Here is a 24,256-nt window from a genome sequence, read left to right as displayed (position 1 = left end):
TTTCAAGCAAAAGGTGCCAACAAATTATCCTGTAACCTCAGCGCTGTATGTCGACAACCTGCAGACATCCGGTTCACGACAAACCTCATAAGTGGCCACAAACATACAAATGAATAATAATAATCTGGTGTTTGGCCTTTAAAAAATTACTCATAAAACATTTTAAAAACATAAGCGCTCACATTGTGGGTCCTTGCATACAGGATCCCCATGCATCAAAAGCCTTAAAGCGGATCCGAGATGAAAAACTAAATATAACAAGTGACTTGTCTATATATCTTATCTAAAGTTTAGATAGTTTACACAGCAAATCTATCTTCAAACAGCTTCAACAGTATATTAATATTTTTCCTGTGATACAATGGGAGCAGACATGTTTTCTGCTTGTCACTATTACACAATTACACACACAGGCAAGCTTATCTGTATCTGGGCATGCTAATCTGCATATTCTGTGAAAACTCCACTCTTATCTCCTCCATTACACAGGCAACTGATCTGTATCTGCACTGCAGCTCTCAGATTGTGAAAACTCTGCCTCTGAAATCTATAGCTAGTAACACCTTTTTCACCTGCCCAGACTGAAATCCCACAATCCCTTGCAAGCGCCAAGGCACTCTGGAGAAGCTGTGGGTGTGGTTTGTTTAGTTTATAGGATATTAGGGTATTAAAACAAAACAAAACAAGTATTTGGCTTGAGGAATGCCCTATAAACTATATGTGAGGAACACAATTATGCAAGGAGTAAAAGTTCATCTCGGATCCACTTTAAAATACAGTTCACATAAAGTGCAAATTACACATAAATGTCTGATAAACTTTCCCACTTTTCTAAACCCGACTGGTTTCAGCCTTGCGCCATCATCTGGCGTGATTTGGAGAGTGAGCCCTGAGAAGGGCAATATATAGAACTCACTTTATCAGTTGTAAGAGAGTCCACTTGCAGCTGCCAGTATCCATTTGGTGCATTAGACACTTCTAAATCGTTGGGATCAGTCATGTGACTACCTCCCCAAAATCTAATCAACCACAATGGGTGCTGGGTATCATAGTTCACTACAGTGCCATTTATACACACTGCCAAAAGAGGCTAGTTCGGGGGCTCTTGAAGACTCTCCCAGAGTGCTCAGCTAGATTGCAAAAGCACTCTGGGTAATGTAGTGCGCTCGCGTAGGGCCAGTTTGTTGAAAAAAACTTGCAAAGTCATTAGACCGTGACAATCCCATGCATGTTAGAAACACATCCATTGATAAATCAAGAAATAAGCATTTTATAAATAACATAACTCAAAATATATAAATTGTCTAGTGGGGCTGTTAATGCGAATAACATAGCAGCATATTCTAAAATTCAACGTGCAATCTAAGTTCACAAATTGCATATACAAATAAATAAATGAATTGAGGATTGCAGCAATTAATTACTACATAAACAATAGCAGCAAGTTCAGAGTGCATAATGCACATCAGAATAACAGTTCATTCATAAATGGGTGACAAAGAGCAGCAATGTATAAACAGATCAAGATAAAAATAAATGAATGAGTGAGCCAATGAAAGCAATTGTATCTCTATTAATAAAACACACAGCTGACTGGAGAGGTGAAGAGGATTCTGGGAGGTCATGTGACATTGTTTGTCTTTCCATACAGAGTTTACCTCCAGTGAAGTCTGGTGATCATGTGACCATCACAATGCCCCCACCTCACTCCCTGATATGTGAGGGACACAACAAGCTGAAGATTCTGGAAGTGATCAGGAAGATGATGGAGCTGCTGACAGGAGAGGTGAGTGGTGCTGGGAATTATGGGACATTATCCAGTAATATCAAGGTGTGTTTAGTTTGTGACTGAATCATTGTGTGTGTCAGGTTCCTATCAGGTGTCAGGATGTTACCATCTATTTCTCCATGGAGGAATGGCAGTATATAGAAGGACACAACGACCTCTACAAGGACACCATGATGGAGAATCAGCTGCACCTCACATCACCAGGTAAGAGGAGACTTTCATTTCTTGTAAAGGAGAGAGCAGTACGGAGGGTCCACCTAGATTTACCATAAACACATATATGGGGTCGATTCATAAAGCATTACCGCATACGGTAATGCAGAAAACAGCTGACTTTACTGAGCGCTTAGAAAAATGTAAATTCATAAAAGCTGTTACCGCATGTAAAGCTGAAATTCCCAGCAGTGAGGTAAATTACTGACTTGTGCGGTAATTACCTCAACACATCAGTAAATGTCAATTCATAAAGATTTGAGCAGGTGGTAATGGCACAGAAGAATACAGCCTGCTTTGAAGAGATAAGAGAGCGATAACAGCAAAGTTGATGGAGACTCACAAGCAGAAGCAGTGAGATCTCTTCCCCCCCCCCCCCCCCCACAGGCAGAGTGGAACAAACAAGGCTTCCCCTAAAACCTTAGGGCTCGTTCACACTGCACGCGTTTCCAGCCGCGTTTTGGAAACGCGTGCAGGTGGCCGATACGCACGACATCAGACATTGCATAGAGTGCAATGTCTGATGTTCACACTGCATGCGTTCCGGACCTGTGCGGTCCGGGAACGCATGCTGCACGCAGATTTTGCTAAAACGTGTGGCTGTCCCTTTCACTTTTCAGTGATGGGATCAGCCACGCAACGCACACAAACGCGGATGGCCATGCGTTCGTACGCGTTGCGGTCCACACGCGTTCCGCACGCATGGCCATCCGCATTTGTGATCTGAACGGGCCCTTAGGTTGTGTGTTTAACCTCCTTGGGTTCCTGCTTTTAAGATGTTTATTTCACATCACAAAGCCTGGCCTGTGTCAAGTTTTTTGAAACTTTTCTAAGCTGTGGCAATTAAATATATTGTTTAGAAAGACTTATAGACAGATTCAGAGCAGACTCAGGGCAAGCGGAGGCAGTATAACAAATCATGCACATCTAAATTGAAGTTGGGGATGCCTCTTTTATTGTAATGCTGTCTCTACACCTAGAACAGCCAAATGTAACAACTCAGCCAGCTACTCTTCTCATGTTACCGACAGTTTAGTATGATAAATCACCACATTTCTATCGCAGCTGTGAAAATGTTTATGAATTAGCACACAAAAGTCCAAGATACCGAATGTGGTATTTTGTCGACCAGATTTTTTTTACCGCACAGCCTTTTATGAATTGTCCCCATGGAGACAATGTATTCAGTCAGTGTGTGTGTTTCCTACATATGTATCCAGTAACAGTATCCCACCAGAGAGATGTACAAGTTCTCTTTATTCCCTATATCCCCCATCTTCTGAAACGCACATAGAGACACTGTATTCAATTAGTGTGTGTGTTTCCTGCAGATGTATCCAGTAACAGAAACCCACCAGAGAGATGTACAGGTTCTCTTTATTCTGACAATTGTTCACAAGAAAGTCACACCATATCCCACCATTATGAGGTAGGTGGAACTGAGGGTCATAAGAGACTCTAAACTGTAACACATTCTTTCCTTCTGCATATGTTGTTATCTGTGTTCACAAATTAAATTACATTTTTATTTTGTGCACTTAGGGTGGAGAACTGATACATGTAAACACTGTGGTTAAAGAGGAAGAAGAGACATATGTGAGGAGTGATCAGCAGTCTATGAAGCAGAATGGCATGATGAAGACAAGCAAGGAGCAAGAAGAAAAAACATATGTGAGGAGTGATCAGCAGTCTATGAAGGAGGGTGACATGATGAAGACAAGTAAGGAGGAAGAAGAAGAGAAATATGTGAGGAGTGATCAGCAGTCTATGAAGGAGGGTGACATGATGAAGACAAGTAAGGAGGAAGAAGAAGAGACTTATGTGAGGAGTGATCAGCAGTCTATGGAGGAGGGTGACATGATGAAGACAAGTAAGGAGGAAGAAGAAGAGACATATTTGAAGAGTGATCAGCAGTCTATGGAGGAAGGTGAAATGATGAGGACAAGTAAAGAGGAAGAAGAAGAGACGTATGTGAGGGGTGATCAGCAGTCTATGGAGGAGGGTGACAGGATGAGGACAAATAAAGAAGAAGAGACATATATGAGGTGTGATCAGCAGTCTACAGAGCAGGGTGACACTGTGAAGAAAATTAAAGAGGAAGAAGAAGAGACATATTTGAAGAGTGATCAGCAGTCTATGGAGGAGGGTGGCATGATGGTGACAAGTAAAGAGGAAGAAGAAGAGACATATGTGAGGAGTGATCAGCAGTCTATGGAGGAGGGTGACATGATGGGGACAAGTAAAGAGGAGCATGCTGACAAAATGGGTAAGGAAAAAAAAAAGCTTTAACCACTTCAGCCTACAGTGTTGTTCACCTTATGCATCTGAGCAACTTTCACCTCCCATTCATTTCGCCAATAACTTTATCACTACTTATCACACCAAAATGATCTATATCTTGTTTTTTCACCACCATTTAGGCTTTCTTTGGGTGGTACATTTTGCTAAGAATTATTTTATCCTAAATCCATCCTGATGGCTTTTAAGTATGCTCTGTTCTGTTTTGTCACACATCGGGTTACCAGCCTGTAATAAGCTGATAATGGTCACTGTACATTACTGTACACAGATTGGTCACAGTAAGGGTGAATTAGTGTTACTGGCCTGTAATAAGCTGATAATGGTCAGTGTACATTACTGTATACAGTGTACAAGATACAGAGGCGCCAAAAGAATAAAAGGTAATTAAATGAACTTAAAAAAACAACTGGTTAAACAGAGGAGGCAGCAGTGGTCTTACCCCCTCCAAACAGACACAGGCAAGGACTGCGATTCAGACAGTCAACAATTTATTCAGAACTCCAAAAAACAATGCAACAGGCCATACATCCTGCTTCCTCAAAATTCCGGCAAAATACAGTAGGAGTCACAGCATCTGTATTTTATCAGCGGGCTCGGCGCCTCTGCAGAATATTAGGCTTTCTTTGGGTGGTACATTTTGCTAAGAATTATTTTTTCATAAATGCATTATAAAAGGCCATTATAGCTTTAAAATAATCCACGCTACCATAATTAAAACCTATCTATTTTATTTGCCCGTTTGTCTCGGTTATGACACCATTTAAATTTTGTCCCTATCACAATGTATGGCGCCAATATTTTATTTGGAAATAAAGGTGCATTTTTTTCCATTTTGCATCCATCACTATTTACAAGCTTATAATTTGTTCGTAGTATACCCTCTTCAAATGCATATTTAAAAAGTTCAGACCCTTAGGTAACTATTTATGTCTTTTCTTTTCTTTTTTTTTTGTAATTTTTTTTTTCCCATTAAAAATTTTATTTGGGTAATATTTTGGTGTGCACAGGCAGACAGCTGTTTGACCATTCCTTATGTCTGAGGGATGCAGGTCTCTGGATAAGAGACCTGGCTTTGCTTTGCAAGTTTCAGACCTGCTCTGCTGCTGAGGGATTTGCATACATTTGTTATGCAAATCACCTAGCTGCTTTCTTTGAAGGCTGGCAGTATATAGGCTGGGTCTTCCCACAATCCTTTGCTGGTCATTTTTCATGGTTTGTTGATACACTCCAGGAGTGTCAGCCTTGCTATTGTTTGGTAAAGTTATCTTAGAGTATTCTTGGGGGCTGTATTAAACACCCCCCAGTTCAGTCAGGTTGTATTATTTGTATTGCCTGTTCTGTCTGTCTGGGGGTGCTAACCAGAGCAGCGGTTGCTACTGGTAGCCCCTTCTGTTCATCTGTTTGGATCGCACTAGCCTCTAGCGGTAGCGGCTGTGGATCCTTCTGATCTGTATTCTTGGAGGGTAAGCTGGAACAGCGTTTGCTACTTGCTACCTCATCTGTCTGTCTTGCTGTGCTTGGATCGCACTAGCCTCTAGCGGTAGCGACTGTGGATCTTTCTGATCTGTATTCTTGGAGGGTAGGCTGGAGCAGCAGTTGCTACTGGCTACCTTACCTATCTGTCTTGCTGTACTTGGATTGCACTTGCTCTGGCGGAAAGAGCACTGGTTCCTGCTAATTCTGTTTCTGCACTGGCGGAAAGAGCGATGGATCCTGCTGACTCTGTTTCTGTACTGGGATCGCACTCGCTCTGGCGGAAGAAACAGTAGATCCTGCTAGCTCTGTTACTTTACTTGGATCGCACTTGCTCCGGCGGAAAGAGCAGTGGATCCTGCTAACTCTGTTTCCCTACCCTGATCGCACTCGCTCTGGCGGAAGAGCAGTGGATCTTATCTGACCTAGACCTGTGTCCTGTAGGTCTGTCTGTTTTGTCTGATACGAGCGCTTGCGCTACGGTGAGGTAACCGTTAAGTAAGCGTTCGCGTTCTCTGTTTCGTGTTTGTGTGTCCTCAGTTAGTTAGGGTTGTGTGCTTGTCTCTGTTGCGCTTAACGTGCGGAGACCGCGCAGTAAATGTGTTCGCTGTTGCGAATGAGTGCGGTGTTCGCATTTAGTTAGCGTTTGTTATTTTCTCTATCTTTCTCATTGTATTATTTGTTGTGCCTTTGCTCTGCTCCTGGGTTACCTCTGCTCTGTCTTGTGTCACTTGTGGCAATCGCTACTCTTGCGATTGCGTTCCTACTTTACTTCTGCGGTTGTGTATTCGCCGTTGCTGGTTGGCGACTAGATTGGTGCATACACATTCGCCCTGTCTCTGTGCTCTCTCTTTAAGGGCTATCTTGCCCTATCTGGTTGCGAATCGGACACTTCTCATCTGGTTTCTGTGGCAGCGCGGAGCCCTTGCTCCTCTGCGCTCCACAGCTCCACCTGCCGGTGAGAATTCCCCTCTACTGGTGCTTGCACCAAAGCTGGGTTCCCCCCTTCATACGCTTGTGGAGGATTTCTGCCGTGTCAGCGCACGCCTTGTGCGCTGATCACGGAGATTATTCCGCAATCGTTACAGGAAATAAACAGTTAATTTTGAATGTTATATGTGTAAAATGTAATGTAAAAAATATGTAGATGTAGTTTTACTATTTGGCCACAAGATGGCCACCTTGAGTTTTTTTCTCCCTCCTTGTGCTTCACGCTAAGCGGAAGCACAAGGGGAATGCGGACATTTTTACGTTCAGAAAGACTGAAGCCTCTTGTAAGAGCGCTTCGGGTTTTTTGCTGGTGACACGGATCGGTGATCGGGAACCATGTTCCCATTGGGATTCACTGAACCCAGGGCTACTGGAGGACACCACGGAAGCGCGGCACCGCAAGAGAGCAGCCGCCCGGACATGAGCTTCACTTCCGGGCGGCTGAAATGGTTAAAGAACAAGCGACACCCATGCTAACCTAGAAATAAAAAACACATATATAAGTAGATACATACTACTACTTACATAACAGATGTATTGTGCTATCCACGTAATGATTTTACAAAGGAAAAGCAGAAAATTCTAATCTAGGCAGTGGCCATTTTGTCAAGCTAATGCTGACATCATATGCTCCCTGACTCTTGTTTCCCCCCCTCCCTTCTCTTGCTCATTGTGTATTCATTAGCTGCCCTCCTCCCAGAGTCTTCAGACACTCGGAACACTAGGAACTGTACTTCTTTTCTCCTCCAATCGCTGAGTCACCTCAGCCTTGCTTGTAAACACAAGTGAGCAGGATCTTGTTTCAGATAAGAAGCTAGGCAGGGTAATAAATGGAAGAGGAGGAATATATTATAGATAAAATGAACCCCCAGCATTCCCCTGTTTGGCACTGACTACTAAAGGGCCAGTGCTCCTTAAGTATGTGATAACTCCAAACCATAACAGCAGAAAAAGTTTTGCATGTTTTGAATGCAGGATTAGCATCTTTATTACTTAATACACTCAGACCAGTTGCTGTTGAAATTCGATTTTTACTGACAATACTGCAAGAGATGTCATGATAGATAAAACAAGCAGTTTACAGCCAGCTGCAAGAGGAGCCTGGTACTTGGCATTCACTCTGGCTCCTTTCTCACTACATACACACTTGCTTTGTAATCTAACACTGCTGTCCCAGCACTCTGTCACAAACTGCCAAATGTCTTTCCCTCAGTTAAATCGTTGCAACATTCAGCTTTCAGAATCTGCACATAAATGGCTAAATATTCAGTTTAGCCCATCTGATCTCGGCTGTTATGCTTAGTACGCAACAATGCCATTTTCTGTCAGGTTGACAGTCTAATCGATTTATGTCCAACAGGTCCAATCTGATTTCCAATCGTTTTTCTGATCTTTTCTATACAAAATCAATCAGAAAAACTATCGAGAATCGGATCAGACCTGTCGGAAATTCGACTGGCAATCTGAATGAAAATTGCATTGTGTGTACTAAGCATTGTAAAGAAATTCTAAGGGCTGGAACCCACTAGAGCGATAGAGCGTTTAGGGAGCGATTCAAACGCTAGCGATTTCCCTAATCGCTCAGCTAATGTTAATGGATGGGCCAAATTCCACTGGAGTGATTAGCGATTAGCGTTGGCGTTTCTGCAATGTAAAGTATATAAATGCTGGCGTAATCGCTATGCTTGTTTAGGGTCTACGGCTAAACCTATTAGAGGATCAGCAGGTCAGACAGAAAAGTGAAAAAATGTGGCAGCCTCCACAAACCTCTCACTTCTGGTGTCCTTTAAATAGATAATTACTCTACATCGCAGCTCTTACAGTTTAGTGTTGTGTAACGTCACAATATGTTTATTTGGACAAATAGGAACATGAGAGAGATAAAGGTACATTACAAGGGGCATGTGAGTGACAGGAGGATACAATGGTAATAAGAATGTGTAAGTGACACCACATTGCTATACAAACATAACACAGATTTCTTGCTATAAGTACATATAGGTCTGTTGTCACAGGAGTAACACATTGCTTCCATTGTCTCATCAACCTCTACAAGTTACTGCTTTTCCATGTATGGCCAATGCTTTATGTATAGGGAGGTCAATGAGATGCAAATAACTGAGATTGTGCAAAGCGTATTTTAATAATATGCAAAGCTATCTGGTCCATTTCCAATTTGCATAAAGTTTTCATCAACTTGGAACTCTCAGCAGCTCACTGACCATCCCTAATGATAATTGTTCCTCCCCTCAGAATTCTAACAGGAAGTGATGATGTTTCTCTATTTGCAGGGCGGAGTCCCGGCATCAGGAACCTCTCAGAGACTCGTCTCTCTGTATCCACAGACTGCACAATGGATGGTGATGTCACTGGACAAGAGTCTCCTGCAGATATCCTGGTTACCCCAAATATTCCCCCAGACTCCCCTCACCTGTCTAACCCTTATACCCAGAACAGGTCTCTACCTGCTGGTGGATCTTATTCTTGTTCCACATGTGGGAAATGCTTTGTTCGGAAATCAAATCTTGTCGTACATGAGAGATCTCACACTGGCGAGAAGCCATATTCATGTGCTGAGTGTGGGAAATGTTATCTATATAAATCACTTCTTGTCACACATGAGAGAACTCACACAGGTGAGAAGCCCTATTCATGTGCTGAGTGTGGGAAATGTTATCTATATAAATCACTTCTTGTCACACATGAGAGAACTCACACTGGTGAGAAGCCCTATTCATGTGCGGAGTGTGGGAAATGTTATCTATATAAATCACTTCTTGTCACACATGAGAGAACTCACACTGGTGAAAAGCCCTTTTCATGTGCTGAGTGTGGAAAATGTTTTGCACAGAAACCACATCTTATCATACATAAGAGATCTCACACTGGTGAAAAGCCCTATTCATGTGCTGAGTGTGGGAAATGTTTTCTACAGAAATCACAGCTTGTCATACATAAGAGATCGCACACTGGTGAGAAGCCATATTCATGTGCTGAGTGTGGGAAATGTTTTCTACAGAAATCACAGCTTGTCATACATAAGAGATCTCATGCTGCTGAGAAGCCCTTTTCATGTGCTGATTGTGGGAAATGTTTTGCACAGAAAACACATCTTATCATACATAAGCGATCTCACACTGGTGAGAAGCCCTTTTCATGTGCTGAGTGTGGGAAAAGTTTTCTACAGAAAGCACATCTTGTCAGACATGAGAGATCTCACGCTGGTGAAAAGCCCTTTTCATGTGCTGAGTGTGGGAAATGTTTTGCATGGAAATCACATCTTGTCATTCATGAGAGAACTCACACTGGTGATAAGCCCTATTCATGTGCTGAGTGTGGGAAATGTTTTCTTCAGAAAGGCAACCTTCTTACTCATGAAAGATCTCACACTGGTGAGAAGCCCTATTCATGTGCTGAGTGTGGGAAATGTTTTCTACAGAAATCACAGCTAGTCATACATGAGAGATCTCACACTGGTGAGAAGCCCTATTCATGTGCTGAGTGTGGGAAATGTTTTGGGTCTAAATCAAATTTTGTCACACATGAGAAATCTCACACTGGTGATAAGCCCTATTCATGTGCTGAGTGTGAGAAATGTTTTCTTCAGAAATCACAGCTTGTCATACATGAGAGATCTCACACTGGGGAGAAGCCATATCCTTGTGCAGAGTGTAGGAAATGTTTTGCATCTAAATCACTTCTTGTCATACATAAGAAATCTCACACTGGTGAGAAGCCCTATGTGTGAGCTGAGTGTGGAAAACATTTTGCATTGAAATCAGATCTTGTCATACACGAGAGATCTCACACTGGTGAGAAGCCCTATTTTTGTGCTGAGTGTGGGAAATGTTTTGTTTCTAAATCATATCTTGTCAAACATGAGAGATCTCACACTGGTGAGAAGCCATATTCATGTACTGAGTGTGGGAAGTGGTTTGAGTGTAAATCACATCTTCTCAGACATGAGGGAATTCACACTGGTGAGAAACCCTATACATGTACTGAGTGTGGGAAATGTTTTCTTCAGAAATCTACTCTCGTCAGTCATGAGAGATCTCACACTGGTGAGAAGCCCTATTCATGTGCTGAGTGTGGGAAATGTTTTGCACAGAAATCAACTCTTGTCAAACATGAGAGATCTCACACCGGTGGTCAGTAAGGGTCAGGGAAACATAGCTTTGCCTTCAGTGAACCTGAACTGGCCACAGCACACTGCTTTCCATCTCCCCAACGTAGCTGGAAGTAGGGAGGATGGAGAGTGGAGTTCAGCAGCCAATAACAGGCTCGTTCAGTTCCGGTTCTCCCTCTCTCATCGCTGGTGAGAAGCTCTATTCATGTGCTGAGAGTGGGAAATGTATTAACCATAAGTGTTGCTTTTCAAATTTTCTTTTATTCGTTGCTAGATGCCCATTGCAGCATATTTACACAGCATTCCAAGGACTCTTTCATGCTACTCAGTGCATTGGCTTGTAAAGCATTAAAGTCCCTAAACTGAGGTGACATGATGAGAAAAACATGGATACCTATACTATTATGCCTAGTATGATCTTTGTTCGTTTTCTACTTTTTTCTTTGCATTGTAAGGGTTAATTAACCAGGTGCTCTATCTATGCAAGTGAGGTCGGATCTGCAGTCACATGCATCCATGGCTCTTGAAAATCAACATAACCAAAACACTTTTATCAGGCTGAACAAACACCCCTGATAATAAGAGTGCTGAAAGATAATTAATTTGTTATGGGGGGGTAGCTGAATATGACTACTGTGCAGAATACAGAGTCAGAATTTAACCCCGTGAAGTGAAAATCAAAATGTGAAACTGAAGTGAAGGGATAAAAAGAAGAGAAGGAGCTGTTTTATAAACCACCCAAATGCATTATATTGCACTTACTGGAATTAAAAAGTTACATGCATATAATGGGCATCTGCCCCTTTAATCCTTGAGTGTAGCCTCTCCACCTGCTGAGGCCAGAAGCGGTATGTGTCCTAGCTGGGAAAAAGATGGACACCCATCCTGGACTTCCGACTGCCAGTGATGTCACTACACGTTTCGTCATATCCACGTCTTCGTCAGGTACGTCACTGGCATGCACACAGAGGTTTAAATCTTTATGGGTTGCCGTGTATTGCCATGGCAGCACAGATCACACCGCTGACCTGCCAAAGAACTGTGTGCAAATCACAGCCATTATAAAGAAATGTAAATTTACAAACTGAAACATTCAAACCCATCCTCAATGTCACATCTGTGTTCCCCGAATCTTTCTCGTATTGGTCTAGTGGTTGTACCGACATAGTATTTTGGGCACCCACAGGAAATCAGATAAACAGCATTTTGTGGAGCAATTTGTGAATTGTTTATTGTAAATGTTTATTTTGATACAATTTGTGGGATGCCTAATATATTGACAGCAATGGCATTGCATTTTGCCACACTTGTAAGTTTCTGTTATTTTCTCTCCTTTATTGTACCGATATTGTTCCGTGCTATCTGATAGTTTGGAAACTTGGCTCTTCTGAAGATGACTTGTGCAGTGTTCTCCCCAGGCTCTTTTAGCAGAGAGCTCCACCATACTAGTTTAGGTGAGCACCCGGCTGTCATTGGCTCACCTCCTCCTATTCTGTTAGCAGAGTTGCACAGAGAAGCACCGATCCTGAATGCTCTCATCTCGCCCCTCCCAGCTACTTTTTCATGCCTCCAGGCTGGAAACAAATTCTGGGGAGAACACTGTTGTGGTCTAGAAGACAGATTCTTATGCAGAATTGGATTCATAACTAGAAGGGGACAGGTCACCCTGATGACATGGCTGGTTTCCTGTAGAAGGGGCCAAATTTAAAATTCCATTGCACTTACAGATTAATAGATGTCATCGAAAGCGTAGAGTATTTTCCCACGGGCTCTCCCCCGTACAGTTGGCCGGTTGGCATAGGCGCACCCCAATGTATCTGCAGAGTCCGCACCGCCGCGCGCTCGGTGTTCTCTCCTGCCCTGGGTGACGCCGCCGTCCGCGTGTGTGTACTTGTCTCTTACGCGTCCAGAAAAAAAAACTATAAATGGGTAGATTCCCATGAAAAGCATGTCACTTTCTAATTCCAGCAATGTATTGCGTTGTGTGGTTAGTAAAATAGCTGCGTTTCACTATCAGAGCGCTCCTCCCCTCCTTTTTATCCCTCTCTAAGATCAACCTGACAGGCTGGGTGAGGAGCTGCAGGAGAGAGTGATTTCAAGCCATAACCAGTTGCCTATTAGCTATAGTGAGTGCAGGGCTTGTTGTATGGGAGTGTATCAGCTATAGTGAGTGCAGGGCTTGTGGTATGGTAGTGTATCAGCTATAGTGAGTGCAGGGCTTGTAGTATAGGAGTGTATCAGCTATAGTGATTGCTGGGCTTGTAGTATGAGAGTGTATCAGCTATAGTGAGTGCAGGGCTTGTGGTATGGGAGTGTATCAGCTATAGTGAGTGCAGGGCTTGTGGTATGGGAGTGTATCAGCTATTGCGAGTGCAGGGCTTGTTGTATGGGAGTGTATCAGCTATAGTGAGTGCAGGGCTTGTGGTATGGTAGTGTATCAGCTATAGTGAGTACAGGGCTTGTGGTATGGGAGTGTATCAGCTATAGTGAGTGCAGGGCTTGTGGTATGGGAGTGTATCAGCTATAGTGACTGCAGGGCTTGTGGTATGGGAGTGTATCAGCTATAGTGAGTGCGGGGCTTGTGGTATGGGAGTGTATCAGCTATAGTGAGTGCAGGGCTTGTGGTATGGGGGTGTATTAGCTATAGTGAGTGCAGGGCTTGTGGTATGGGAGTGTATCAGCTATAGTGAGTGCGGGGCTTGTGGTATGTTAGTCTATCAGCTATAGTGAGTGCAGGGCTTGTGGTATGGGAGTGCATCAGCTATAGTGAGTGCAGGGCTTGTGGTATGGGGGTGTGTCAGCTATAGTGTGTGCAGGGCTTTTGGTATGGGGAGTGTATCAGCTATAGTGAGTGCAGGGCTTGTGGTATGGGGGTGTATCTGCTATAGTGAGTGCAGGGCTTGTGGTATGGGGGTGTATCAGCTATAGTGAGTGTCGGGCTTGTGGTATGACAATGTATCAGCTATAGTGAGTGCAGGGTTTGTGGTATGGGAGTGTATCAGCTATAGTGAGTGCAGGGCTTGTGGTATGGGAGTGTATCAGCTATAGTGAGTGCAGGGTTTGTGGTATGGGAGTGTATCAGCTATAGTGAGTGCGGGGCTTGTGGTATGTTAGTCTATCAGCTATAGTGAGTGCAGGGCTTGTGGTATGGGAGTGTATCAGCTATAGTGAGTGCAGGGCTTGTGGTATGGGAGTGTATCAGCTGTAGTGAGTGTGGGGCTTGTGGTATGTTAGTCTATCAGCTATAGTGAGTGCAGGGCTTGTGGTATGGGAGTGTATCAGCTATAGTGAGTGCAGGGCTTGTGGTATGGGAGTGTATCAGCTATAGTGAGTGCAGGGCTTGTGGTATGGGAGTGTATCAGCTATAGTGAGTGCAGGGCTTGTGGTATGGGAGTGTATCAGCTATAGTGAGTGCAGGGCTTGTGGTATGGGGGTGTATCAGCTATAGTGAGTGCAGGGCTTGTGGTATAGGGAGTGTATCATCTATAGTGAGTGCGGTACTTGTGGTATGTTAGTCTATCAGCTATAGTGAGTGCAGGGCTTGTGGTATGGGAGTGTATCAGCTATAGTGAGTGCGGGGCTTGTGGTATGGTGTGTATCAGCTATAGTGAGTGCAGGGCTTGTGGTATGGGAGTGTATCAACTATAGTGAGTGCAGGGCTTGTGGTATGGGGGTGTATCAGCTATAGTGAGTGCAGGGCTTGTGGTATGGGAGTGTATTAGCCTTAGTGATTGCAGGGTTTGTGGTATGGAGGTGTATCAGCTATAGTGAGTGCAGGGCTTGTGGTATTGTAGAGTATCAGCTGAAGTGAGTGCAGGGCTTGTGGTATGGGAGTGTATCAGCTATAGTGAGTGTAGGGCTTGTGGTATGGGGGTGTATCAGCTATAGTGAGTGCAGGGCTTGTGGTATGGGGGTGTATCAGCTATAGTGAGTGCAGGGCTTGTGGTATGGGGAGTGTATCAGCTATAGTGAGTGCAGGGCTTGTGGTATGGGGGTGTATCAGTTATAGTGAGTGCAGGGCTTGTGGTATGGGGAGTGTATCAGCTATAGTGAGTGCAGGGTTTGTGGTATGGAGGTGTATCAGCTATAGTCAGTGCAGGGCTTGTGGTATTGTAGAGTATCAGCTATAGTGAGCGCATGGCTTGTTGTATGGGAGTGTGTCAGATATAGTGAGTGCGGGGCTTGTGGTATGGGAGTGTATCATCTATAGTGAGTGCAGGGCTTGTGGTATGGGAGTGTATCAGCTATAGTGAGTGCAGGGCTTGTGGTATGGGAGTGTATCAGCTATAGTGAGTGCAGGGCTTGTGGTATGGGAGTGTATCAGCTATAGTGAGTGCAGGGCTTGTGGTATGGGAGTGTATCAGCTATAGTGAGTGCAGGGCTTGTGGTTTGGGAGTGTATCAGCTATAGTGAGTGCAGGGCTTGTGGTATTGTAGAGTATCAGCTGAAGTGAGTGCAGGGCTTGTGGTATGTTAGTCTATCAGCTATAGTGAGTGCAGGGCTTGTGGTATGGGAGTGTATCAGCTATAGTGAGTGCAGGGCTTGTGGTATGGGAGTGTATCGGCTATAGTGAGTGCAGGGCTTGTGGTATGGGGAGTGTATCAGCTATAGTGAAGTTAGCTTTAAAATTAATAATTTGCTGTTCTTCCAAAATGTATGGTCTGAATCAGAAGGCTCTGCCTGCTGCAATGCATTATGGGTGAATCAGAAGGTTTGGCCTATTGCAATGCATTATGGTCAGAATCAGCAGGCTCAGCCTGTTGCATTATATTCTGGGCTGAATCAGAAGGCTTAGCCTGTTGCAAGGCATTATGGTCTGAATCAGAAGGCTCTGCCTATTGCAATGCATTATGGTCTGAATCAGAAGGCTCAGCCTGTTGCAAGGCATTATGGTCTGAATCAGAAGGCTCTGCCTATTGCAATGCATTATGGTCTGAATCAGAAGGCTCAGCCTATTGCAATGCATTATGGTCTGAATCAGAAGGCTCTGCCTATTGCAATGCATTATGCGTGAATCAAAAGTCCCTGCCTGTTGCAATGCATTGTGGGTGAATTCGAATGGTCGGCCTGTTGCAATGCATTATGGTCTGAATCAGAAGGCTCAGGCTCTTGCAATGCATTATGAGGGAATCCGAACGCTCGGCCTGTTGCAATGCATTTTGGTCTGAATCAGAAGGCTCAGGCTATTGCAATGCATTATGGGGGAATCAGAAGGCTCGGCCTGTTGCAGTGCATTATGGTCTGAATCCGAAGGTCTGTTGCAATGCATTATGGGGGAATCAGATAGAGGCTCAGTCTACCACAAGGTGTGAAGATTCTGTGAATACTCAGCTTGGTAAGGTAGCAGATGCATCTGTGATGAGATTTGTGTGTAGCTGCATGGCTGGGAGTCACAGGCTTGATAAGGTAGCAGATGCATCTGTGATGAGCTTTGTGTGTAGCTGCATGGCTGGGAGTCACAGGCTTGAGAAGGTAGCGGATGCCTCTGTGATGAGCTCTGTGTGTAGCTGCATGGCTGGGAGTCACAGGCTTGGTAAGGTAGCAGATGCATCTGTGATGAGCTTTGTGTGTAGCTGCATGGCTGGGAGTCACGGGCTTGGTAAGGTAGCGGATGCCTCTGTGATGAGCTTTGTGTGTATCTGCATGGCTGGGAGTCACAGGCTTGGTAAGGTAGCAGATGCATCTGTGATGAGCTTTGTGTGTAGCTGCATGGCTGGGAGTCACAGGCTTGGTAAGGTAGCGGATGCATCTGTGATGAGCTCTGTGTGTAGCTGCATGGCTGGGAGTCACAGGCTTGGTAAGGTAGCAGATGCATCTGTGATGAGCTTTGTGTGTAGCTGCATGGCTGGGAGTCACAGGCTTGGTAAGGTAGCGGATGCCTCTGTGATGAGCTTTGTGTGTATCTGCATGGCTGGGAGTCACAGGCTTGGTAAGGTAGCGGATGCATCTGTGATGAGCTTTGTGTGTAGCTGCATGGCTGGGAGTCACAGGCTTGGTAAGGTAGCGGATGCAGCTGTGATGAGCTTTGTGTGTAGCTGCATGGCTGGGAGTCACAGGCTTGGTAAGGTAGCGGATGCATCTTTGATGAGCTTTGTGTGTAGCTGCATGGCTGGGAGTCACAGGCTTGGTAAGGTAGCGGATGCATCTGTGATGAGCTTTGTGTGTAGCTGCATGGCTGGGAGTCACAGGCTTGGTAAGGTAGCGGATGCATCTGTGATGAGCTCTGTGTGTAGCTGCATGGCTGGGAGTCACAGGCTTGGTAAGGTAGCGGATGCAGCTGTGATGAGCTTTGTGTGTAGCTGCATGGCTGGGAGTCACAGGCTTGGTAAGGTAGCGGATGCATCTGTGATGAGCTCTGTGTGTAGCTGCATGGCTGGGAGTCACAGGCTTGGTAAGGTAGCGGATGCATCTGTGATGAGCTTTGTGTGTAGCTGCATGGCTGGGAGTCACAGGCTTGGTAAGGTAGCGGATGCATCTGTGATGAGCTTTGTGTGTAGCTGCATGGCTGGGAGTCACAGGCTTGGTAAGGTAGCGGATGCATCTGTGATGAGCTTTGTGTGTAGCTGCATGGCTGGGAGTCACAGGCTTGGTAAGGTAGCGGATGCATCTGTGATGAGCTCTGTGTGTAGCTGCATGGCTGGGAGTCACAGGCTTGGTAAGGTAGCGGATGCCTCTGTGATGAGCTCTGTGTGTAGCTGCATGGCTGGGAGTCACAGGCTTGGTAAGGTAGCGGATGCATCTGTGATGAGCTCTGTGTGTAGCTGCATGGCTGGGAGTCACAGGCTTGGTAATGTAGCGGATGCATCTGTGATGAGCTCTGTGTGTAGCTGCATGGCTGGGAGTCACAGGCTTGGTAAGGTAGCGGATGCATCTGTGATGAGCTCTGTGTGTAGCTGCATGGCTGGGAGTCACAGGCTTGGTAAGGTAGCGGATGCAGCTGTGATGAGCTTTGTGTGTAGCTGCATGGCTGGGAGTCACAGGCTTGGTAAGGTAGCGGATGCATCTGTGATGAGCTCTGTGTGTAGCTGCATGGCTGGGAGTCACAGGCTTGGTAAGGTAGCGGATGCATCTGTGATGAGCTCTGTGTGTAGCTGCATGGCTGGGAGTCACAGGCTTGGTAAGGTAGCGGATGCCTCTGTGATGAGCTTTGTGTGTAGCTGCATGGCTGGGAGTCACAGGCTTGGTAAGGTAGCGGATGCATCTGTGATGAGCTTTGTGTGTAGCTGCATGGCTGGGAGTCACAGGCTTGGTAAGGTAGCGGATGCATCTGTGATGAGCTCTGTGTGTAGCTGCATGGCTGGGAGTCACAGGCTTGGTAAGGTAGCGGATGCATCTGTGATGAGCTTTGTGTGTAGCTGCATGGCTGGGAGTCACAGGCTTGGTAAGGTAGCGGATGCATCTGTGATGAGCTTTGTGTGTAGCTGCATGGCTGGGAGTCACAGGCTTGGTAAGGTAGCGGATGCATCTGTGATGAGCTTTGTGTGTAGCTGCATGGCTGGGAGTCACAGGCTTGGTAAGGTAGCGGATGCATCTGTGATGAGCTTTGTGTGTAGCTGCATGGCTGGGAGTCACAGGCTTGGTAAGGTAGCGGATGCATCTGTGATGAGCTCTGTGTGTAGCTGCATGGCTGGGAGTCACAGGCTTGGTAAGGTAGCGGATGCCTCTGTGATGAGCTCTGTGTGTAGCTGCATGGCTGGGAGTCACAGGCTTGGTGAGGTAGCGGATGCATCTGTGATGAGCTCTGTGTGTAGCTGCATGGCTGGGAGTCACAGGCTTGGTAAGGTAGCGGATGCATCTGTGATGAGCTCTGTGTGTAGCTGCATGGCTGGGAGTCACAGGCTTGGTAAGGTAGCGGATGCATCTGTGATGAGCTTTGTGTGTAGCTGCATGGCTGGGAGTCACAGGCTTGGTAAGGTAGCGGATGCATCTGTGATGAGCTTTGTGTGTAGCTGCATGGCTGGGAGTCACAGGCTTTGTAAGGTAGCGGATGCATCTGTGATGAGCTTTGTGTGTAGCTGCATGGCTGGGAGTCACAGGCTTGGTAAGGTAGCGGATGCATCTGTGACGAGCTTTGTGTGTAGCTGCATGGCTGGGAGTCACAGGCTTGGTAAGATTGGCTGATTGCTGGCTTACATTCTGATCACCAATTCTATGTTATATGTTACTGTGACATGTTACTAGATGTGATTGCTAGAGGTATTACAGCCATATCAGTCACTGCTTATTATTAGTATGTTACGCTGGACACACACACAGGACTGATATTCAGAGAGATTGGATCACTGTGACTGAGATGGGATCTTCCAGGGATCTCCTGATTTCTCTACATAATTTTAGGAGTAATGTTATAGATCTATATTGTTACACCCTCACAAAGAAAGATTGGCAACTATTTTACATAACGCTATAAATATGATAGCAGCAATAGATAAGGTATTAGAAGTCAGATGTATTCCCAGGTCATATTATACTCCAGCACAAATAATGCAGATACACCGCAATGCCTCAGTACTGCACCCCATATGTAAATTAGAAGGAGATGATTGGATACAGGTGTTTGGGGTGGAGGTGAGATACAGGAATTCTGGGGTGGAGAGGGGGGCAGGTTATTGTTATATGTGTTACAGTCACTGCTACAGACAAAAGTGGGAAGCTGTTGCTGGAAACAATTCTGTGTTCTGTAACAAAATAAATCCTATTAGAATGCAAAATCTGATGCATCTCCAAGTATCTCTCCTGTGATTAAAGCTGCTAATAAAGTTATTCCTCTGGATAATGTGCTGAATATCAGCTGTATATTGTTCCCACAGTGTGACGTGATTTGTTCCTCTGCATGTAATGTAAGATGTACTATTATCTGCATCACTCAGATTTACTGAAATAAATTCATTGCGTTGTTATAATTAATGAGGCCAGTGTAAGCTCAGTGTTTGTAGCCGGAGCTCTCTGTAACATTGCAGGTCTGTAGTCTGTCACTGGTGATGGTCAATGACATGCAAATAATTCTGAGTTAATGCAAAATTATGAAAACGTTTTATGCTAATTTTTGCAGCTTGAGAATGGACTAGTCAAATACAGATGAGGTGGGATACGATTGGACCATTTGTATTCTGTGTAAATTTGCATCAACTTAGAATTATTTGAATCTCATTAACCCTCCATATCTGTCACCTCTAATGTATACAGGCATAAGCTGGAGCACATGCCGCCCCCATGGAGGTACCCCTCACCTGCTGGTAAAATGGTCTTTCAATAATAAATAGTTCAACTCCAACACAAGCTGCATCATATCACATATGAAGTCATTGTGTACATCCCAGTCAGGGAATGCCTCATTCTGGAAAACACTGTCTAATACTTCTGTGCAAAGCCAGGGATCCTTAGTGACATTTACTGCAGTAACCAAGTAAGCTAACCAACCATTCATCAATGTGCCCCTTATCTGGTGATTCCTCTACCTGATAAATGCGTCTGTACCTGTGCCATGCTCAGACCGGACAACTAATGTCAGTTAGGCTGCTGGCACTGTGTAGTTGAAGTGTCCACACATCACACAATTCCCGATATATTTTGATATGGCCCAGTATGGGAGTTTATCGGCTATAGTGAGTGCAGGGCTTGTGGTATGGGAGTGTATCAGCTATAGTGAGTGCAGGGCTTGTGGTATGGGAGTGTATCAGCTATAGTGAGTGCAGAGCTTGTGGTATGGGGAGTGTATCAGCTACAGTGAATACAGGGATTGTGGTATGGGAGTGTATCAGCTATAGTGAGTGCAGGGCTTGTGGTGTGGGGGTGTATCAGCTATAGTGAGTGCAGGGCTTGTGGTGTGGGGGTGTATCAGCTATAGTAAGTGCAGGGCTTGTGGTATGGGAGTGTATCAGCTATAGTGAGTGCAAGGCTTGTGGTATGGGAGTGTATCAGCTATAGTGAGTGCAGAGCTTGTGGTATGGGGAGTGTATCAGCTACAGTGAATACAGGGATTGTGGTATGGGAGTGTATCAGCTATAGTGAGTGCAGGGCTTGTGGTGTGGGGGTGTATCAGCTATAGTGAGTGCAGGGCTTGTGGTGTGGGGGTGTATCAGCTTTAGTAAGTGCAGGGCTTGTGGTATGGGGAGTGTATCAGCTATAGTGAGTGCAGGGCTTGTTGTATGGGAGTGTATTAGCTATAGTGAGTGCAAGGCTTGTGGTATGTTAGTCTATCAGCTATAGTGAGTGCAGCGCTTGTGGTATGGGAGTGTATCAGCTATAGTGAGTGCAAGGCTTGTGGTATGTTAGTCTATCAGCTATAGTGAGTGCGGGGCTTGTGGTATGGGAGTGTATTAGCTCTAGTGAGTGCAGGGCTTGTGGTATGGGAGTGCATCAGCTATAGTGAGTGCAGGGCTTGTGGTATGGGGGTGTGTCAGCTATAGTGTGTGCAGGGCTTTTGGTATGGGGAGTGTATCAGCTATAGTGAGTGCAGGGCTTGTGGTATGGGGGTGTATCTGCTATAGTGAGTGCAGGGCTTGTGGTATGGGGGTGTATCAGCTATAGTGAGTGCCGGGCTTGTGGTATGGCAATGTATCAGCTATAGTGAGTGCAGGGTTTGTGGTATGGGAGTGTATCAGCTATAGTGAGTGCAGGGCTTGTGGTATGTTAGTCTATCAGCTATAGTGATGCTGGGCTTGTGGTATGGGAGTGTATCAGCTATAGTGAGTGCAGGGCTTGTGGTATGGGAGTGTATCAGCTATAGTGAGTGCAGGGCTTGTGGTATGGGAGTGTATCAGCTATAGTGAGGGCGGGGCTTGTGGTATGGGAGTGTATCCGCTATAGTGAGTGCAGGGCTTGTGGTATGGGGGTGTATTAGCTATAGTGAGTGCAGGGCTTGTGGTATGGGAGTGTATCAGCTATAGTGAGTGCAGGGCTTGTGGTATGTTAGTCTATCAGCTATAGTGAGTGCAGGGCTTGTGGTATGGGAGTGCATCAGCTATAGTGAGTGCAGGGCTTGTGGTATGGGGGTGTGTCAGCTATAGTGTGTGCAGGGCTTTTGGTATGGGGAGTGTATCAGCTATAGTGAGTGCAGGGCTTGTGGTATGGGGGTGTATCTGCTATAGTGAGTGCAGGGCTTATGGTATGGGGGTGTATCAGCTATAGTGAGTGTCGGGCTTGTGGCATGGCAATGTATCAGCTATAGTGAGTGCAGGGTTTGTGGTATGGGAGTGTATCAGCTATAGTGAGTGCAGGGCTTGTGGTATGGGAGTGTATCAGCTATAGTGAGTGCAGGGTTTGTGGTATGGGAGTGTATCAGCTATAGTGAGTGCAGGGCTTGTGGTATGTTAGTCTATCAGCTATAGTGATGCTAGGCTTGTGGTATGGGAGTGTATCAGCTATAGTGAGTGCAGGGCTTGTGGTATGGGAGTGTATCAGCTATAGTGAGTGCAGGGCTTGTGGTATGGGAGTGTATCAGCTATAGTGAGTGTGGGGCTTGTGGTATGTTAGTCTATCAGCTATAGTGAGTGCAGGGCTTGTGGTATGGGAGTGTATCAGCTATAGTGAGTGCAGGGCTTGTGGTATGGGAGTGTATCAGCTATAGTGAGTGCGGGGCTTGTGGTATGTCAGTCTATCAGCTATAGTGAGTGCAGGGCTTGTGGTATGGGAGTGTATCAGCTATAGTGAGTGCAGGGCTTGTGGTATGGGAGTGTATCAGCTATAGTGAGTGCAGGGCTTGTGGTATGGGAGTGTATCAGCTATAGTGAGTGCAGGGCTTGTGGTATGGGGGTGTATCAGCTATAGTGAGTGCAGGGCTTGTGGTATAGGGAGTGTATCATCTATAGTGAGTGCGGTACTTGTGGTATGTTAGTCTATCAGCTATAGTGAGTGCAGGGCTTGTGGTATTGTAGAGTATCAGCTGAAGTGAGTGCGGGGCTTGTGGTATGGGAGTGTATCAGCTATAGTGAGTGCGGGGCTTGTGGTATGGTGTGTATCAGCTATAGTGAGTGCAGGGCTTGTGGTATGGGAGTGTATCAACTATAGTGAGTGCAGGGCTTGTGGTATGGGGGTGTATCAGCTATAGTGAGTGCAGGGCTTGTGGTATGGGGGTGTATCAGCTATAGTGAGTGCAGGGCTTGTGGTATGGGAGTGTATTAGCTTTAGTGATTGCAGGGTTTGTGGTATGGAGGTGTATCAGCTATAGTGAGTGCAGGGCTTGTGGTATTGTAGAGTATCAGCTGAAGTGAGTGCAGGGCTTGTGGTATGGGAGTGTATCAGCTATAGTGAGTGCAGGGCTTGTGGTATGGGGGTGTATCAGCTATAGTGAGTGCAGGGCTTGTGGTATGGGGGTGTATCAGCTATAGTGAGTGCAGGGCTTGTGGTATGGGGAGTGTATCAGCTATAGTGAGTGCAGGGCTTGTGTTATGGGGGTGTATCAGTTATAGTGAGTGCAGGGCTTGTGGTATGGGGAGTGTATCAGCTATAGTGAGTGCAGGGTTTGTGGTATGGAGGTGTATCAGCTATAGTCAGTGCAGGGCTTGTGGTATTGTAGAGTATCAGCTATAGTGAGCGCATGGCTTGTTGTATGGGAGTGTGTCAGATATAGTGAGTGCGGGGCTTGTGGTATGGGAGTGTATCATCTATAGTGAGTGCAGGGCTTGTGGTATGGGAGTGTATCAGCTATAGTGAGTGCAGGGCTTGTGGTATGGGAGTGTATCAGCTATAGTGAGTGCAGGGCTTGTGGTATGGGAGTGTATCAGCTATAGTGAGTGCAGGGCTTGTGGTATGGGAGTGTATCAGCTATAGTGAGTGCAGGGCTTGTGGTTTGGGAGTGTATCAGCTATAGTGAGTGCAGGGCTTGTGGTATTGTAGAGTATCAGCTGAAGTGAGTGCAGGGCTTGTGGTATGTTAGTCTATCAGCTATAGTGAGTGCAGGGCTTGTGGTATGGGAGTGTATCAGCTATAGTGAGTGCAGGGCTTGTGGTATGGGAGTGTATCGGCTATAGTGAGTGCAGGGCTTGTGGTATGGGGAGTGTATCAGCTATAGTGAAGTTAGCTTTAAAATTAATAATTTGCTGTTCTTCCAAAATGTATGGTCTGAATCAGAAGGCTCTGCCTGCTGCAATGCATTATGGGTGAATCAGAAGGTTTGGCCTATTGCAATGCATTATGGTCAGAATCAGCAGGCTCAGCCTGTTGCATTATATTCTGGGCTGAATCAGAAGGCTTAGCCTGTTGCAAGGCATTATGGTCTGAATCAGAAGGCTCTGCCTATTGCAATGCATTATGGTCTGAATCAGAAGGCTCAGCCTGTTGCAAGGCATTATGGTCTGAATCAGAAGGCTCTGCCTATTGCAATGCATTATGGTCTGAATCAGAAGGCTCAGCCTATTGCA

General features: G+C 45.5%; 1 pseudogene; it reads left to right on the top strand.

Annotated features, from left to right (window-relative positions):
* Positions 1-702: 702 nt before the first annotated feature.
* The window catches only part of LOC137537144 (uncharacterized), a 117,385-nt pseudogene continuing 93,831 nt past the window's right edge, over positions 703-24,256 (top strand).

The sequence above is a fragment of the Hyperolius riggenbachi genome, chromosome 10 (genome assembly GCF_040937935.1).
Source record: "Hyperolius riggenbachi isolate aHypRig1 chromosome 10, aHypRig1.pri, whole genome shotgun sequence".
In the NCBI taxonomy this organism is placed as follows: domain Eukaryota; kingdom Metazoa; phylum Chordata; class Amphibia; order Anura; family Hyperoliidae; genus Hyperolius; species Hyperolius riggenbachi.
The sequence above is the reverse complement of the archived record's forward strand: the minus strand, read 5'-3'. Positions and strand labels throughout refer to the sequence as shown.